The following is a 19,350-nucleotide window of genomic DNA, read 5'->3' on the forward strand; positions in this document are numbered from 1 at the left end:
GGTTACTGTTCAGAGTAGATCGTTCGTTTTACATTCGAGAAGAGTTCACATATTACTTGAATGAAGAGGATAACATAATACTGAGCTGAAAATTGTGTGTAAAGTATGTTTTAAGTGTAGTTTACAATACAGGCTGTAAATGTGCTGGAGATTGTATTGATGTTGAAGCTTGTAAACAAACCAATAAACGTAGGACTTATTCACGGCAATGTATGGGAACCAGAGCAGGGAACCAGTCTAGAAGGCAAAGAAAATTCCGCCAAGTAAACAACAAAGAAAGGGATTTGGGATGTTGTCAGTTGTATACATTATGTGGGCCGGTGACTGCAAGGTAATACATGTGTCTTATTTGTTAAGCATAATTCGTTTCATTTTATTATGGAAATTTATCCGTCCCAACCAGTGGCGTAGCATCGTTTTTGAAAGCGGGGGGGGGGGGGGGGGGGCAGAGAAATTTTTTTTACTTACCTAAAAAAGTTGACAAGCAAAGAAAAAAAAAGGTTAAGGTTGCCCAAAGTCGAAAATCCTATTTCGTGGTGGTGGTGGTGGTGGGGGGGGGGGGTAGGTAAACTTTTTCTCAGTGACAACAAACAATCATGCTTTGAATTAACACTTCCTATAGTGTAAGTTAGGTTTGGAAAAAAAGTGGGGTGGCCAGGCCCCCCCCCCCCCACTGGCCCCCACGGATACTACGCCCCTGCCAACACTGGCAGGAATAGATAAGATAAGATAGATAAGATATGTTTTATTACTAATTCAGTGCCCAAATGAGCATAAAGAGTACAAACTTACAAGAGAAAGGCCTAATATATAGTTGATAGAAAAAAGGAAACAAAACAAAACATTTAGACATACATGATTAACCTATACAAACATGTACATAAAATAGACATATGACTTTTCAATGTATACATATATATCATATTGTGGAATGAGGCATTAGTATTTAGGCCTAATGGCAATAATTAATGTACATGCATTTTTGAGTTTATGATGTTTATAAGACAGATAGATAAAAAAATAAAAAATGCAAAGTACATTAGTAGTAGAGACTGAAGTACACATGAATTGAATAATTATGTATATCCTAACATTTTTACTTTTATCATTTTTTAATGAGATTTTTTCTCTTCATAAAAGATTTGGATAAAAAGTCACATAGTTTAAATAATATACTGTGATCTTCATTTGCCATAATCCATAAAATTTTTTGATTGTTGGACAGGGTGTTGAAATTTTTATAATTGTCACTTAAAAAGTTAAATAAAACTTTCCTTTCTTCATTATATAAAGAACAATTTGTAAGGAAATGGATTTCATCTTCAATACAATTTGAATTACAAAGAGTACATGTCCGTTGACTTCTTTCTAGAGGGATCTTTTTCCCATTAATATCTTTTGTATATTCTTATCTACCACGTTCAATTCTTAGTTCATGTGCACTTATTCTGAATTTACACAGTATTTTCCTCTGTTCAAAAGACTTTAAAGATAATAAATATTTCTCAATGGCAAAAGTATTCTTCAACAAAAAATATTTATCAAGTTTACCATGAATTTGACCCTCATCATGTATTTTAAGCCAATATTGGTAAAAATGCTTTTTGATAAGTTTTTTCAGTAGTCCTTTAAATGTGGTCATATTTAACTGTTTACAAATGGGTAAATTAAGGTCTAGTTTTTTACATAAAAATTTGACAGTGTCATACCAGTTATTGATGTCAGACTGACTAAGATTTTTGCACTCTTTATATGCACAATATAGTAAAGATGATTCCGACATATTTTCTAATCTATGCCAATAAGATAGTAAACTAATAATGATGGAACAAAACATGGGTAATCTGCCAAGTTCAGATAGAATAGCAATATTTGTACTCTTTTTACCAACACCAAGAATAAATTTACAAAATTTGATATTCAATTTCTCTGCATCCCAATCTTTGTATATAGTGTAAATGTCTTTGTTTTTTTCAATGTTACATTTAGATAACATGCCCCAACCTTCACAGCTGTATAATGATATTGGTTTGATTAGATGGTCAAAGAGGTGTAGCTGAGTTTTTATAGATGGTTCTGATGATTTCAAATCTTTGTGCACTTTGATGGAGGCTTTCAAAGCTTTTTTAAATAATGTTTCTTTTGCTTCTTTAAAGGAGCCGGATGAACATGAACATGAAATATAACTAATCTGACTTCAAAATTCCTTGCTCTGTTCCCCCCAGTACATGTAACACTTCGCTTTCATTTTTTTTTTAATTTTCATTGTATACTTTTTTTTTAGAAGCAAGGAATGTGGAGCTAATGCATGCTGCTAAGGATGGAAAGGTCTTGTGTTTATTGGTTGTTCCTGAGACACCAGTCACAGTTGTACCTTATTTCCATTTTAGGTAATGTCTTTTGAGTTTTTTTAAGTAGATGGAACAATGCATTTTTTCATTCAATATAAAGCTTTGCTCTCATTTTAAAAAAAATTTTCATTGTATATTTTTGTAGAAGCAAGGAATGTGGAGATAATGCATGCTGCTAAGGATGGAAAGGTCTTGTGTTTATTGGTTGTGCCTGAGACACCAGTCACAGTTGTACCTTATTTCCATTTTAGGTAATGTCTTTTGAGTTTTTTTATGTAGAGGGAACAATGCATTTTTCATTCAATATAAATGTAAAATTATAGAGATAACTTTTTTTTCAACATTGTTGGATACTCACTACATGATTTTATCTAAAGAAAAGTATTTAAATATTTCCTCACATTTTTTAAAGAGGCCAGGTATGGTGAAGAGATAATTCATTTTTTATTCAATATCTTATTTTCCATGCATTTGTACAGGGAGTCTATACAACATGTATACACTTGAGAGGTGAGCGTCAGATTTAATTTTGAAGATGGATGACTTTCAGATGTTGTGATGAAGATTGTTGAAAGAGATTATCAACATAGAACCAATCCATATGAATGTGCAAGTCAGGTGAGGATTGGACTTCAACATTTAATCATGAGATGTTTATATACTGCTAAGCTTAGTGAAAGCACACCATAAACATTTTAAGTATCTCGGTAAGTTTCATGGATATTACAGATGTATCACTATCATATGTTTGACATTGAGTTGCTTTGTCTAAATTTCCATTATGTTTAGTTATACATGTTTTAAGTTACTTAAGTATGTCTTCAAAAGCTTGTGCTTTAATTTCAATAGAAGTAATGAAAACCTATTTAAAAATTGTATTGTTTTTCTTTATAATTTTGAAAATTATTATTATTAGGACTTTTACAACACCTGAGTACCCAGATGACTGTTGAACTAATTGGTGAACAAGAAAAGATGTCAGAGAGGGGAATCCAATACAGATGTCATGATCAAGAAAATGTACTGTTATCAATGATATGATCAAGAATTTGTAAACTTGTAGCGATTTAGAATATCTTATCTGTAATATAACTCTTCAATACTTAATTGTTCACACATTATCATCTTATCTATATATGAATCGCCCCCTCTTATATAACCCCCTGCTTATCATAATGACCTGTGTATTGATTCCTGATCTTAAGGATCTTATAATTTGCTCCTGATTGTCAGGAGCGGATCTTGAGTACATGTATATATATATAGTGCGACAGAATTTTAGAATATGATAGGAAGATGGAAATATAGAAGACTTAGTAGATAGAACTGTTAGAGATAGATAAAGTTACTTACTTACTTGGAATATTACCTAATATTTCTTGGATTTATATGTACATATCATTATTTAACTTGGATTTTATTTTTAGTGAATTATTTTTCCTGAATGTTTCTACTTGTGATGTGCTGTGTAAATAAACTGTAGACTAGAATTTCGGCATCTATTTTCAAGATATGAGGAACAATGATAAATTGATTTATTCATGCAAACTGACATTATGAAATGTGTTATAAGACTGCCCGATTCGGCGCTACAAACTAACAGTAAACTAGGAAATATCTTGGAGATTTATAGATGAACATGAAAGCATTCATGGTTTTAAATGTTATTCATTCAGAGTTTTTGCACAAATTCAATTTTCAGTACAGTTATTTAAACTGGGTGTGTGATTTTCAGTACAGTTATGTAAAATGAATATGTTACATGTACTTATTTTGATTGTCAGTTTCTCAACAGGACATAATTGTAATTTATTTATTTGCAGAACAAAACACACAGAACTTTTTTTTCTCTTTGTGCATCATACACGTTTTACACCATCTTGGTTACATATTTTACATTTATGACGTGTAAATCGAGCAAACACTGAAAATACGTGAAGCTGGATACATATGCAAACATGCATCTACCATAACCTATTACATATTTTCCAAGGTGTGTGAAGTCGAGCACATACATGAAAATGTGTGAAGCTGGACACATACACAAATACACATGCATCTGCCACAACCTATTACATATTTTCCAAAGCGTGTGAAGTCGAGCACATACATGAAAATGTGTGAAGCTGGACACATATGCAAACACACAAGCATCTACCACAGCCTATTACATATTTTCCAAGGCGTGTGAAGTCGAGCACATACATGAAAATGTGTGAAGCTGGACACATATGCAAACACACCAACATTTACCACAGACATAAAAACATAGTCTAAACTAAATCAGGCACAGACAGGCACACGGGGTGAAGCTGGACTCGTACATGATCTCATGCATTTTGCAAACTGCATCCCCGCATCTATTCTAATAGATTTTTCACCATATTTTGTGTTTGTGAATATGTAAAATGTATCATTTTGCTTTACAAGTTGAAGATGTTATTAGCCTGTGTATAATAATCGCAAATCAAATAGCCTTTTATGTAATTTTTTCCACATTTTTAATTCAATTTAAACTGCAAAGTTTATTTTATATATGTACATGCACCATAAAGAATAAATATTGAACCAGTATTATATTTTAAAGTGAAATGGGACCTCCATTTCATAAGCAGAAATGTGAAATTTATACTTGTCATCTGTATTTCTTTTTTTCATTTTTTTCTCACATGTATCTGAATGTTTAAAGGAAAACAAAAGTCTAAGATAGCTCAATATAATGTTTATATTCAAGGTTACAACTGGATATTGTTTGTGCTGTATATCTGACTCATCATATTATGAGAAGCAAAAATACAGAATATTTTAGATCATTTTTGATTGGAAAAAGAAAAATATCAGTATGCCAATTTTTCCCATTGTTATATTTTTAATTACTTTATCATTAATATCAATGTACATACATGTATTAAAAATCTATGCCATCCAATTCAGAGAGTTGTAGGCAATCCTGGTGCAGATAATATTTTTTTCCTGTGTTTTGAGTATAGTGGGAATACATTGTATGCGAGGAATGATTATTAATGGTTTTGGTTGTATAATTGGCGTGGCCAAAGGAAAGCCAATGAGAAATATTCAGTAATATGTTCATATCACTCTAAGCCAGTGCTCTTCAATACACACACATTTTTTTTTTGCTTTATATATATCATATTTGTATAAATATACTGGTAATGGAAATAACAAAACTGTTCAAATGTATTTTAATTTTGATTTTTTCATACATGCAAATATTATAGGATGTTTGTGCATTTTTAACTATTGCACCGAATGCACGTCCGGCATTCTCCTTTGAGACATTATTTACATAGCGACGGACACAGATTTTCCATAGTTAACCATCTATGGTTTTTGCCTGGGCGGTTTTTAATGTCAGTGATAGGGATACAATTTATTAAATGTAAAATATTTTGCAAATGCATTGCAGTGCTTTATTGTTTCACATTCAATGTAATGTATGTTAAATATTTATGTTTTGTTACATGTATCAAAATAAACGCCAGCTGCCCCAACTAAGCTAACCTGGCTTACATCATAGGTGTTGTATTATTTGAGGTGTAGTCTGTCAAATAATGATGAGTCGAGTGTTGGAATCTGTAGATGACTATTTCTAATACTAATTTCAACTGGAAATGGATACAAGATAATTAAAAAAATATATGATATTTATCTTAAAATTCTAGGTACTGACTAGATTAGATTCTTTAAACTAACTGTGAAAATCCAAAGAATAAGTGTATCAAACAATAGTCAGCATTCAAATAAGACTTTTATAAAATATGTATATTTAATGAACTTTAATATGGCATTAAAGGTGAAAGGTTATATTTAATTATCTTTTCATGTAAGTAAAGGTTACCTTTTCACCTTTACTTTTTGTAAAGTTAATACAAAGATGACCTTGCTTTTTGGAGCACCTTTAATGAAATTTACTTCACAAGTAAAGTTTTGTAAAGGTGTTTTTTCAAGCAGTGTTTCTAGCACATCTCTGTGGTTAGGATGGATATCCTTCGTTTCACTCTGATCTGACACAGGGCTTCCTTCTTTGATGACACACAAAATTAAAACAATAATTAATTTGCTAAATTTTGAAAACTGCAACAATAAAGAAATCATTTAAATCGAGGTGGAAGAATACAATGTTCGTGTTTTCATGAGTTCATTCGCAGTTGGACATCAAATGACGAATTGTAATATTTTACAAGTCAATCGAAGACATTTCAATGGGGGCGAGAAGATGGTTTTCCGGTGTTTAATTTATGGATTTCAAATTGTAATTTATGTGACAGAGCTCTATGACGGGTCCGGAGTTTTGCAGATAACCAGTGGCCGGGGTGAATCCGTCACCAGGTGCAGTCAGAACGACAGACGGGGAGGCAGGAGAGCCAGTCCCTATACTCTCCCCCTAGCCATAGAGCCCCTACCACTGCCACCAGCAAGCCCATCTTCACAACCATCCCTCGATGACAGACTAAATATCAAGTTTGGTATTTCGCCTCCAGCCTTTCCCGGACGGGGACCTTTCATTACACCGCCATCATAACCACCCCCTCCACCGTCGATATCTCCGCTCCCACCAACATCACCAACTAGGTACCTGTTCTCTCGTCACCTATCATTAATGGTGGTGTGGGGACGGAGAACATTAAGCAACGCAACGTTTGCTGGTACGAGGATGTGACGACGTATTACCTCATACAACATCTGTCAACAATGCAGGAATTGGCCAGCTTGTGGAAGGTAAATTCAATTTGCAGATTTTTCCCCCCTTTTTTTTATTTAGTTTAATTTTTAAGGTCTTCCGTTTCAGACGGAAGACCTTATAGTGATTCTACTGTTTTTTCTTATTATTATTCTTATTATTATTTTTTTCCCCAAATCTTGTCGGCAGGATTTCTCAGAGATGGCTGGACGGATTTTCCTGAAATTTTCAGGGATGATGGAGAATGAAAATACCCCGAGACGTTTTTTTCATTTTCTCAAAATTCACTTCCGGTCGCCAGATATGTCCGATTTCCGCTTTTTAAAAAAATATTTAATCCGAGTGAGATCTCAGAAACGGTAAGAGATTAAGGCACCAAACTTACAGGGATGATAGATCTTGATAAGTAGGCAAATCCAATTGGGTTAAGATCGTCCGCCGTCACTTCCGGTCGTCACAGGAAGTGTTTTTAAATATCGAAAATTTCAACTTTTCTTTTTATGCGCCCGGATCGATAGATCCCGGGCGTATATTGTTTTTGTCCTGTCTGTTTGTCTGTTTATCTGTTTGTCTGTTTATCTGTTTGTCTGTTGTCAACTTTAACCTTGGCCATAACTTTTGAACAATAACAGATAGAGACTTTATATTTGGTATGCATACTCCAATATTAAAGTCCTTTCAAATGACATCAAGGTCAATGACCTTGTGACCTTGATTGTGACCTATATGCTAAAAATAGCTTTTCCCACTATTTGTCATAACTTTTTAACCATAGGAGATAGGGACTTGATATTTGGTATGCATACTCCTCTAATAAAGCCCATTCAGTTGACAACAAGGTCAATGATCTTGTGACCTTGACTGTGACCTATATGCTAAAAATAGCTTTTTACACTTTTTGCCATAACTTTTGAACCATAGGAGATAGGAACCTCATATTTGGGATGCATACTCCACTGATTAAGATCTTTCAAATGACACCATGTTCAATGATTTTGTGACCTTGACCTTGACCTAGATGCTAAAAATAGCTTTTTACACTTTTTGCCATAACTTTTTAACCATAGGAGATAGTAACTTCATATTTAGGATGCATCCTCCACTGATTAAATTCTTTCAAATGACACCATGGTCAATGACCTTGACTATGACCTATATGCTAAAAATAGCTTTTACACTTTTTGCCATAACTTTTAAACCCATAGTAGATAGGGACTTCATATCTGGGATGCATACTCCACTGATTAAGTTCATTCAAATGACACCACGGTCAGTGACCTTGTGACCTTGACTGTGACCAATATGCTAAAAATAAATTTTTTGAACTTTGTTTCCGCCGGGCGCATAGTGCTTCACAAACACATCTTGTTTGAAAGTTTTTTAGCATCAGATTATAGCATCTTACTCGTAGTTTCGAAATAGGTCAGTCCCACCGGAAACAAAAACGACAACTTCCGGTTATTAGAGAAAAACTGCATATTTTCAGTATTTTTCTTTCCCATAAATATTTTTTATAGATGAAGTTTTCGAAATGATTTTTAGAAGTGTTATTCAGACTGCAAATGACTACAGTAACGTCAAATATCATTGGAAAATTCACTTCCGGTCGCGTGATTTCCTGTCCTCAAAATGAATAGTTCTTAAAGCTATATCTCTGAAACGGTAAGAGATGTAGACACCAAACTTTTAGGAGTATTATATCTTGACGAAAAGGGAAAAACATTTGGGTTAAGATTGTCCGCCGTCACTTCCGGTCGTCACAGGAAGTGGTCAAAATATCGGAAATTTCATCTTTTCTTTTGTGGAACATTTATTGCATCACATTAAAGTGCTATTTTTGTAGTTTCAAAATATATCAGCTCCACCGGAAACAAAAATGACAACTTCCGGTTATAAGAGAAAAACTAAATAATTTGAATATTTTTTTTCCAATATATATTTTTTATAGATAAAGTGTTTGCAACTGTTTTGGATATGTTATTTCAGACTGCAAATGTCTACAGTAACATCAACTATTTTTTAAAAATTCACTTCCGGTTGCGTGTGATTTCCTGTCCTCAAAATGAGAAATTATTATAGTTAAATCTCTGAAACAGTAAGAGATTAAGACACCAAACTTTGACAAGTTGTATATCCTGATGAGTTAGCAATTCCATGGTGGATAAGATCTTCTGTCGTCACTTCCAGTCGTCACAGGCAGTGATCAAAGAAGTCAAAAAATTCAACTTTTCCTTATGGAAACTTTTTTTATCACACAATAGCATCTTATTTGTAGTTTTGAAAAAAGTCAGTAACACCGAAAACAAAGAACACAACTTCCGGTTATAAGAGAAAAGCTTTATAATTTGAGTATTTTTCTTTCCAGTAAATATTTTTTATAGATGCAGTATTTGTAATGATTTTTGGATATGTTATTAAGACTGTAACTGTCTTAAGTAACGCCAACTATCTTTAAAAAATTCACTTCCGGTTGCGTGATTTCCTGTCCTCAAAATGAGAAATTATCATAACTAGATCTCGTAAACGTTAAGAGATTAAGAAACCAAACTTTTACAAGTGGTAGATCTTGATGTGTTGGCAAAACTAGTCAGGAAAAGATTGTCCACCGTCACTTTCGGTTGTCACAGGAAATGAACAAATGAATAAAAACTTTTCTTATGGAATCTTTCTTATTAATACATTATAGCATCTTTTTTGTAGTTTTGAAATATGTCAGTCCCACTGGAAACAAAATGGACAACTTCCTCTTATGAAAGAAAAACTGCATAAATTTAGTATTATACTTATACCATAAATATTTTTGATTAGAAGAGCATTAGAAATGATTTTAGGACATGTTATTTAGACTGAAATATCTAGAGTAACCTCAAATATCTTTTCAAAAATTTACTTCCGGTCACATGATTATTTGTCCTCAAAATGAGAAGATAATATTATGAGATCTCTTAAACTGTAACAGATCAAGACACTTAACTTGTATGAATAAAACAACATGAAGATAGGGCAAAAAATATAGGGTAAAATGCGTACGCCGTTCCTTCTGGTCGTCACAGGAAGTGATAAAAAATTGAAAATGATTTTTGTACATGTTATTAAGACTATAATTGTCTAAAGTAAAGTGAAGAATCTTGGTAAGTTACACTTCCTGCTGTTTGTTTTCCTACAATCATTAAAAATATTATATGCCTTTTTAACATAGATTAAAGCTCATTCATGTAGATAAATAGAGGAGAACGGAAGACCTTCTTTGTTGCTGTAGCAACAAGAGTTTCTAGTTTTAAATATACGATTTTTATTTTTATGATGAATTTATTTTGAATTTCAATCCAGTGAACGATAAAATGTTTTACAGTTTTAATTGTAGATGCATCAGGATGTTAGTTAACCAAGGGATGTCCTCTCCGATTTGTCGGTTCAGAGAATCAAGCCTTTCCCCCACAAGAAGAATAGGAAGAGGAACTGAGTGGGTGTCAGTAACAGCGGGTCAAAACTAGGGCTAATACCATCAGGCCAAGTCTTAAACCCACGGACCTTTTAAGGGTCACCTATAAAAAAGCCAGTCAATTCGTCTTTCATAAAGATTGATTGTTAAATTACCAATTCCGTCTTTTTCAAGTAAAATATCAAAAAATGAAAAATGTGTCATACTCTTTGGTTTCTTTTATCTTAAGCTCACCAGGATATATCATATGGACACAAAAATGGAAATTATTTCAAATTACCATTTATGTTAAATTTATATTTTAAGCTGTAAAATATTTTTGTAGTTTTATTTGTTTGTATGACAAATTCCAATGTTTGTCATAAATAAGTAAAATTTATAAAAATAAATACCAAATATTTTTTAAAGAAATTTTTGAATTCATATTTTATTATATTACTAAAATACAAGTAAATTTTAATTACCTCAAAAGTCGTTAACGGCATTGATGAATAACACGCTTGGATATTAAAATTATTCGTTGGTTGAATGAACTGGTGGTGTAGACTGCATCTGGAGCAACTGTCTGTTCAAAGGGTAAGGAGGGCTGTCCTCTCATCCATACAGTTTTGAAACCCCGCCTTTTGAGACAATTCGAGACAATAGGTATGTCTCCGACTTAAATTTATAAAATTTATAACTTATAAACACGTGAGAGAGAGAGAGAAGAAAGAAAGAGTAATTTACTTACACTCTTCACTCTCACCGGCGAGAGTGAAATCCTGATGTCATTGTTATGATGTAGACCTTAGGCTTAAATAAGTCATATCTTAGAGTCTCTCATGATCAAATAAAAACAAATGTGAAATGGGTAAAGTTCATCCTGAATTTATTGTTTATTATTTCTTTACCGTTGTTTAAAATCTATGTTTTAAAAAGATGTATAGTTAATTTAAAAAAAAAAAATCCGCGAGCAAGGCATGCAAATTGATTATACATTTTAATATTTAAAAGTCACATTCTGTTTGTGAATTTAGTACTCAGAATTAAATATTTATTGAAAGATAACAAATCATGACAAGCAAAAGTTTTTGGCACACCCCCCCCCCCCCTCCCAATAAAAAAAGGAAAAATGGTTATAAGAAATGACTTAGATTAAGAAAAAGTACATCTGTGAAAAATATATGGTTTGTGGGTTTTTTTCATCTGCACCAATATTGACTGAAAGTATTTCCATCTTTAAATTTATACCTAATAGAACAACATCTTTTGAACGAATGCTTTCCAATATGTGAGAAAATAATTAGTTCATCTTCATGGCCAGCTGTTGAAATCAGGGAGACCTTGTCTGACAGTAGCTTCACTTCACTGTTCCGTGTGTCATCAAATGGATAATTTATAATTTCCTATATAGTAACAAATTGTTAAATATGGTCAACATTTCTAGGCTAACCGTGACTTCAACTACAAGATATTCACTTTCTTAAAAAAGTCCCTACTCTGTCTATTATTTTCTTTTGGTACTCTGATCCTAATTTATTTTGCATTTTTAGCAAGAACAGCCTTCCCCCCTCTGATTCTTGTAGATGGCTAATCACTGCCAGTATTGTAATGCTTTTGTTACGTCCAATCCGCCCAGCAGGACTGTTTAAGTTCTCTATTTCAATTAATGTTTTTCAGTGTGGCTAAAAAACATTTAAAATTAAGAAAGGAATGATAATAAAAACTAAGTTAATGAATAATTCAGCAAATGAAAAAATAGAAGTACAGGATATTTTCCCCTGACGGCAAGTGTGGAAAACCTTCGGGTGTTTTGTGTCGATATCAAAACACACTATGTTTTAATAACTCCCATTGATATTTTAAAATACAATTTCACAATTTTAATAGTTTTGTGGTGAAGAGTCCTAAGTATTTGATTATCATAGTATGTTTTAGAAGCTACGTCGTCTTCTGTCCCGTCCATGGCATTAGAGATTCCGCACTTCTTGAATGCTCAATGATCATCCCTCTGGGTCCATTCCTCTAAAGTCCACTCTCAAATGGTTGCTAGTTCTTGCTTTCTTCCCAGACCATCCTTTGTTGCCCGCTGATCATCCAGTTATTCCATTTCCTCGGAGGTCTGCCTTCATAGGTTTTTTGATGCTCACGTTTAGGGGATGGAGAATGTTTGTCATGCCACCGGAGATGATCGCTAATGTCGTTTTCTTCTCTTTAAGGCTCCTGTTGGTCCTTGCTTCAGAGGAACAGGTTTTTCCCCCCAATTGGTGTTCACCCAGTACTGAATTTGCAGAATTATCAAATGTATACTGAAGCAAATAAAATATGCCAATATGGATATATAGGTTTGATTGATTGTTCTTTTTTTATGTGTATAGATGATTCTTTAAATATGGAATATTTATCACACTGTAATGATGATTAAATGTCTTTGTAAAAGCCAGACCTCATAAATGTTCGATTTCACATGCTGAATACTATCATTTAGTAACAAAAAGTTATTAAATAAAATTTTATTTTCCGGGATGCGAACCCTGGCCCTCTCACATAAGAAGCGAGAGACATACCTCTAGACCACGGAGCCGCATTATCATGGCGAAAATTAATTACAAATATTAAGTCACATACATGTATATATTCACGTTCGATATATTGTCAAAGTTTTACACAATGCAATGTTGTCTAATTTAACCTTTATTAAACAGTTCTAATATATGTAATAAGATCATTAAGTCCACCAAGAACCTGTTTGATACGTAACAACTCTCCTTCATGCCTGTGCTAAATATAACGACATGTAATACAATCAATGCTAATTAAACAAACGTGGCGGGACACTTTGAGAGGGATGAGAGAGGTCCTAGGGATTTTTGTATAAAATTACATTGCAAAAGCTATACATCCTATTGAAATATCGCTCGAAAGCGATAGTGTTACACACAGAATGTATATATCTATGACCTTTAAGTTTGACCTTTTGACCTCAAAATAAATAGGGGTCTTCCTTAAGCCGCAGGGAGTTATGTAAAATTCTATTGCAAAAGCTCAAAGGTTTCTCGAGATATCGCGCGGAAACGAAAGTGTTATAACAGAGAGAATTTGCGAATTTATGACCGTGACTTTTTGACCTCAAAATCAATAGGGGTTTTCCTTAAGCCACAAAGTCATGTTATGTACAATTGTATTGCAAAAGCTCAAAGGGTTCTCGAGATATTGCGCGGAAACAAAATTGTTATAACAAAGAGAATTTGCAAATTTATGACTTTGACCTTTTGACCTCAAAATCAATAGGGGGTCTTAAATCCATAGTCCATAGGGAGTTGCTATGCAAAGTTTCATTGCAAAAGCTCAAAGAGTTCTCGAGATATCGTGTAGATACGAAAGCGTTACAGACAGAAAGAAAGACGGACGGATGTACAGACCCAAATTAATATCCTTCACTTTTCAAGCAGGGGACGAAAATGTCCAAAGTAACGTTCCAAGATATCTCATTACCGACAAACTTAAACAAAAATTTATGAAAATTCTTTACTTACCAAAGAAAGTTGAGGAGAGAATAGATTTGAATAGAACTTTTAGGAAATCATGTAACTTTAAGCATATTTAAGAAGTTTTGAAAAAGAATGAAGGACTGCTTGTTGTTGCAAGAATAGAATCGCAATCACAGTATATTCTTGCCTTGTGAGTATTGCCAAAAAATCTGTGGTTGCACAACAGAACTTGTCCAATTCATGTATTAAAAAAACCCAGAAATATAGAAACAAGAGGTATTTAAGAAAGAAAAATCTAATAATGCTGTGAGAAGGTGATATGTTTTTTTTTTTTTTTTTTTTTTTTTTTTTTTTTATACAATGGATTGATATTTTGATGTTTCAGAAGTGAAAATGTTAAACAGGATGCGAAATGATGGTGTGGTTATAAATGATTCCTTCATTAAGAAGTATACTCCATTACGAGTAGATTCTCTAGAAAGCTAAGAAGATCAGGAAATTGTTTACATGCACCGGATCTCGCAATGCTGTCGAACACTGGGACGCTTGATTATTGAGTGCAAAAAAAATAATTCCAGTGCAATGGTTACTTTAGTTAGAATTGTGTCACCACATTATTTTGATTTAGTTATTTCTTCAACTCAATCATTGTCTGTTTCTGGAAAAAAAATTTACAATTTCACTTGGAAGTTCTATTGGGGACATTCTCGGACATATAATACAAATGAAGACTGGAGAAGCGCTTAGATCCAATGATGAAAAGAGAAGCCAGGAGGCCAGTGATTTTCAGAAACTTTCCGAATCTGAATGCAATTACAGAGTGATTGCAGTATGCACAAGAAGAAAAAATGTAGCCAAACTACATGTAACTTGATCTAGACTTAGTCGCTTCAACGTAAGAAGAGCGAGCTGAAGTGTACGACTTGCAAGTATAAGATTACCAATGCCGTCCTGCCTGGATGAGGGAACAAAATGGGGAATTTGATATAGCCTGAACATCAGCATATAAAATTTTGACCAACTGATAAAATTTGTACCCCCCCCCCCCATCAGCTTACTACATGTGTTCTTTTGAACATTAAAGGCTTGGAGGTCTCTTTTACCAAAAGTTTACAATTCTGGAGCTTGGGTATAAACAATCTGAGATCCCCACTTCTCCATTCTTTGTAATAACTGTCTTCAGATTTTATGACTTAGACTCTAAAATGAAGCTAAGCATACAAAAATGAGACCCTTTGACAGGTCAATATAATGGCTATGGTACTCGGGTGACCATCATGGCCTGTAGGTAGTTTATTACACAACTAATTGTGCCACGTACGTTTACGTATGTTAAATGTATGTGACACGTCGTGACTTCACGTACATTTTCAATGAAAAAGAACCACCACATACGTTATACGTACGTTTTCACACGTGTGAATATCATGCGTGTCACATGTTAAACATACGTATTGCCACCATACGTTACACATATATTGCACACGTACGTTACTCATACGTTTCACATATGAATAACGTACGTGCAACATGTGTGTAACATATGTTTCTTAAAACATGTTTAATGGGTTTATTATTTGCACTGCTCATATTGTAAATGTATAATTTTTCAAACCATGGTTAAACACAGGTTTTGAACATTTTTTTCACATATTGTAAACGTTGGCGAAACAAAATTTACGTGCAATTTAAATATTCAATTCATGCATTCGACATAATTTCCCTCAAAGGCTTCTTTTCTTCTCATCTATTGAATGATCCACTTTCTGGTTATTCTTCACTTGAAATTTCCTGATCTTATTAAGCCAAATTTAATGTAAAGTATGTTAACATCAATTCCTTTTTCTCCAGTTCTCTTTTATCTGTAAAGAAAATATTAAATGCATGGAATAAATAAGGGAAAACTGATCAGTATAAGTTACAGATAAAGGAGTGTGTGTATGAAATTGAAGATATTCTGAAAACTAACATTCATTTTAGTGTTATACTCCACGATGTTGTAGAGACGTTATTGGTAGGGTCAGTAGAATGTGTTGATGCCCCAAATTTTTTGCTTGACTTGTTCAGTGAGGTAGAAGAAAAATTTTTAGACTACACAATTGATCAAATATATATTCCAACTGAATATTTTATCTGTGTGTCAAAGTTTTGACTCCTACATGGTTTATATGGACTAGGAAACCTCGGACGTTTTTCGGATGTTCAACGGACGTTCAACGGAGTAGAAATGGACGAAGACATGATAAATGTCTTTAATTACCTAAAATGTAAAGTATACCCTCCAAATGTATGTAAGGACACAAAACGAAAAATCAGATCGATGAGTAAAGCATACGAAATAAAAAATGAAATATTGTACTGGAAAAACCAGAAGGGGGAGTTAAGACAAGTGGTCATTAATTTGTCAGAGAGAAAAGGGATCTTGGAAGACAAGCATGACAAAAACGGCCATTTTGGCCGGGAAAAAACACTGTGGGCCATATCAGAGATGTACTTTTAGAAAAATTTGTCAGGAGACGTTGAAGAATATGTCAATTCATGCTTGAAATGTCAAGAGGGAGGAGCTTTTAAATAGTCGGTTGCAGAACTTTTCCCCATTTCGATTGTTAAACCTTGGTATCACGTAGGAATGGACCTCATAACCATGCCAAAGTCGTCATCCGGAAATTGTTACATCCTAACATTAATGGACTATTTTACAAAATGGCCCGAAGCAGCCGCAATTTCAAATAAACGAGCAGAAACTATAGCATTTTAACTCTTAAAGATTTGCCAAAGAATGGGGTTTCCCACAGTCTACTCTAGTGACCAAGGGAGAGAATTTGTTAATCTAACTTTACAAAAACTAATCAACCAGTACTCTGGATCACAAAGATTGTCGTCGGCTTACCATTACCATCCCCAGACTAATGGTTTAATTGAGAAATTCAACAGGACTCTGCAGGAGTCGCTAGTTAAATAAGCAGCGCAGATTTGTGTGATTGGGACGAACATATTGATGATGTTTTGTTTGCCTACAGATCAACCAAGATATCATTTTAAATTTACATTTAAATTTTGTTTATAATTTTACTAGACTAGTGATAACTCATTCGAATAGATGAAGATCAAAGAATACATGGTGCACATAAGTACTCTGAAGTTGACATCAAGAAGATGCTTGAGTTTCTGATTGACAATATCTATGTGGTTTTTGGAGACCAGGTATTCCAACAATCTATTGGAATTCCCATGGGTACAAATTGCGCTCCGTTATTAGCAGACTTATTTTTATATTCATATGAAGCAGAATTTATGCAAAATCTTTTGTGTGAAAAGAAAAAAAAAACACTTGCTGTGGCCTTCAACTCGACATTTAGATATATCGACGACGTATTGTCAATTAATAATGATAATTTCCATTCCTACGTCGACACGATATATCCTGGTGAGCTTGAAATAAAAGATACCACAGAGTCCAATACTTCTGCTTCATACTTGGATATTTTACTTGAAAAAGACACAAATGGTAATCTAACAACCAAGCTATATGATAAACGTGATGACTTTAACTTTTCTATCGTCAACTTCCCTTACTTATGCAGCAATATACCCTCATCACCTGCATACGGAGTATTTATATCTCAGTTGATTCGATACGCAAGAGCATGCTCTACGTGTGAACAATTTCTTAAACGAGGTAAATTATTGACAAGCAAGTTGATGAAACAAGAATATCAACAGTCTCGTTTAAAGTCATAATTTCGTAAATTATATGGTCGATACAATGACCTTGTCAGCAAATACATTTTATCATTTAGACAAATGCTGACTGACGTTTTACATACCAATTGTAAGTCCATTATTTATACACTGAATTGACTACGGATTTTTTCCGTTATTTCCTGATTATGACAATGAGCACACGGCGGGTGTGACCGGTCAGCAGGGGATGCTCACTCCTCCATGGCACCTGATCCCACCTCTGATGTTTCGGAGGTCCGTGTTTGCTCTGCTCTTGTTTTGTATATTTGTTTAATGGACGTTGAGATTGAATACTGTTCGTTATTTCCATATCCTTATGGAACAAAATGGTTTCCTATAATTTGTTCGGCTGCACTTATAAGCACTCCAAAGTCAAATATGCTTTTAATGTAATTTTGGCTTAAACCTAGGGGGCGACAAATTTTAGAAGACTGTTTACTTTCAGAATATTTAAATAATTTTACCAACTGTCAGTACTTTCAGTACTTTGATTTAAGCTTTGGAACTGTGCTTTTTAACAATATTAAAGCAAATTAATCTACATATTTTATTTAATTGTTTATAGCACAAAACGACAAAATATTCGCCATTTGAGGCAATATTTGGACGGAATGCGTTTCCACAAAGAGAACAACAATCTGAAAGCGAGTATACTACGGATAATACTGAACCAGCTTTTGAAGAGGTGATCGAAAAGCTCCAAAACACAAGAGACAGCATTAACGAAAAGATAAAAGAAAATGTTGAACTATCCCAGACAATTCCATGAAGGAACAAAGGTATTTGTATTTAACACCCACAAATCAACAAGAAAGGGTGGTAAAAAGAATGTTAGGACCGTACATTGTTAACAGTGTTCTAAGCAAAGGGTGCGTTAAATTGAGAAATCTTAAAGGTTCTCTCATTAAGCGTTCTTACAATGTGAAGTGTGTTGACGGAAAAGAAAAAAACAAAACTTCGTCTTAATGCTAACAACCATGGAGATATTGATCAGAAGATATCAAACAGTATCGGAGGGATAGAACGTGACGCTAATGACAAAGTCACAAATGATGTTGAAGAAACCGTTGATGTTGATGAAAAGAAAACAGATGATGGTGACAAAGAGGCTTCTGGGGATGACGACAGTGTCAAGGAAGCAGATGCTGATGTTGCTGCTGATGATGTTTCTTGGAATGGCAAAAGGGTTGAGGAGGAGGTACTTGTATCTGGAAGCTTTGAATTAAAAAATACGTTTTTCCAGTTGATGCTACTTGGCAAGAAAACCAAATTTCAAAGCATAACGTTAATGTGTCTTTGAGAAAAAGACACCGTGGAAAAATAAATAAAAACCTTTAGCAAATCATTGTCCATTAAAAGTTATGGAAGTCAGAGGAGACGGCAACTGTTTTTAGCTCTACTGGTCAGAGACCAGAAGAGCTTATGCGATAGTAATGCGTCCGTCGTCCGTCCGTCTGTCTGTCTGTCTGTCTGTAAACAATTTTTTAAAACGCTAGTCCTCCTACAGTTTTGGTCTGATTTCAATATAACTTGGCACACAAGTAAACTACACTAAGATACATATAATAGTGCATTGGTTTTTAATTTCGATGAACATTGTTACTAAAAATAGAATTTTCTGTGAAATTCCTTTGAAACGGT

At 33.8% G+C, this 19,350-nt stretch overlaps 1 long non-coding RNA gene across 1 annotated transcript; it reads left to right on the forward strand.

Moving 5' to 3' along the window:
* Nucleotides 1–2: 2 nt before the first annotated feature.
* Nucleotides 3–3,920, forward strand: LOC134274654 (uncharacterized). The gene is made up of 6 exons (XR_009993663.1): nt 3–103; nt 194–331; nt 2,285–2,390; nt 2,497–2,602; nt 2,831–2,969; nt 3,268–3,920. It is a non-coding gene; the product is annotated as an uncharacterized LOC134274654 (long non-coding RNA).
* The last annotated feature ends 15,430 nt before the right edge of the window (nt 3,921–19,350 follow it).

The sequence above is a fragment of the Saccostrea cucullata genome, unplaced genomic scaffold (assembly GCF_032062105.1).
Source record: "Saccostrea cucullata isolate Sc308-1 unplaced genomic scaffold, CSIRO_AGI_Scuc_v1 ctg1114, whole genome shotgun sequence".
Taxonomy (NCBI): domain Eukaryota; kingdom Metazoa; phylum Mollusca; class Bivalvia; order Ostreida; family Ostreidae; genus Saccostrea; species Saccostrea cuccullata.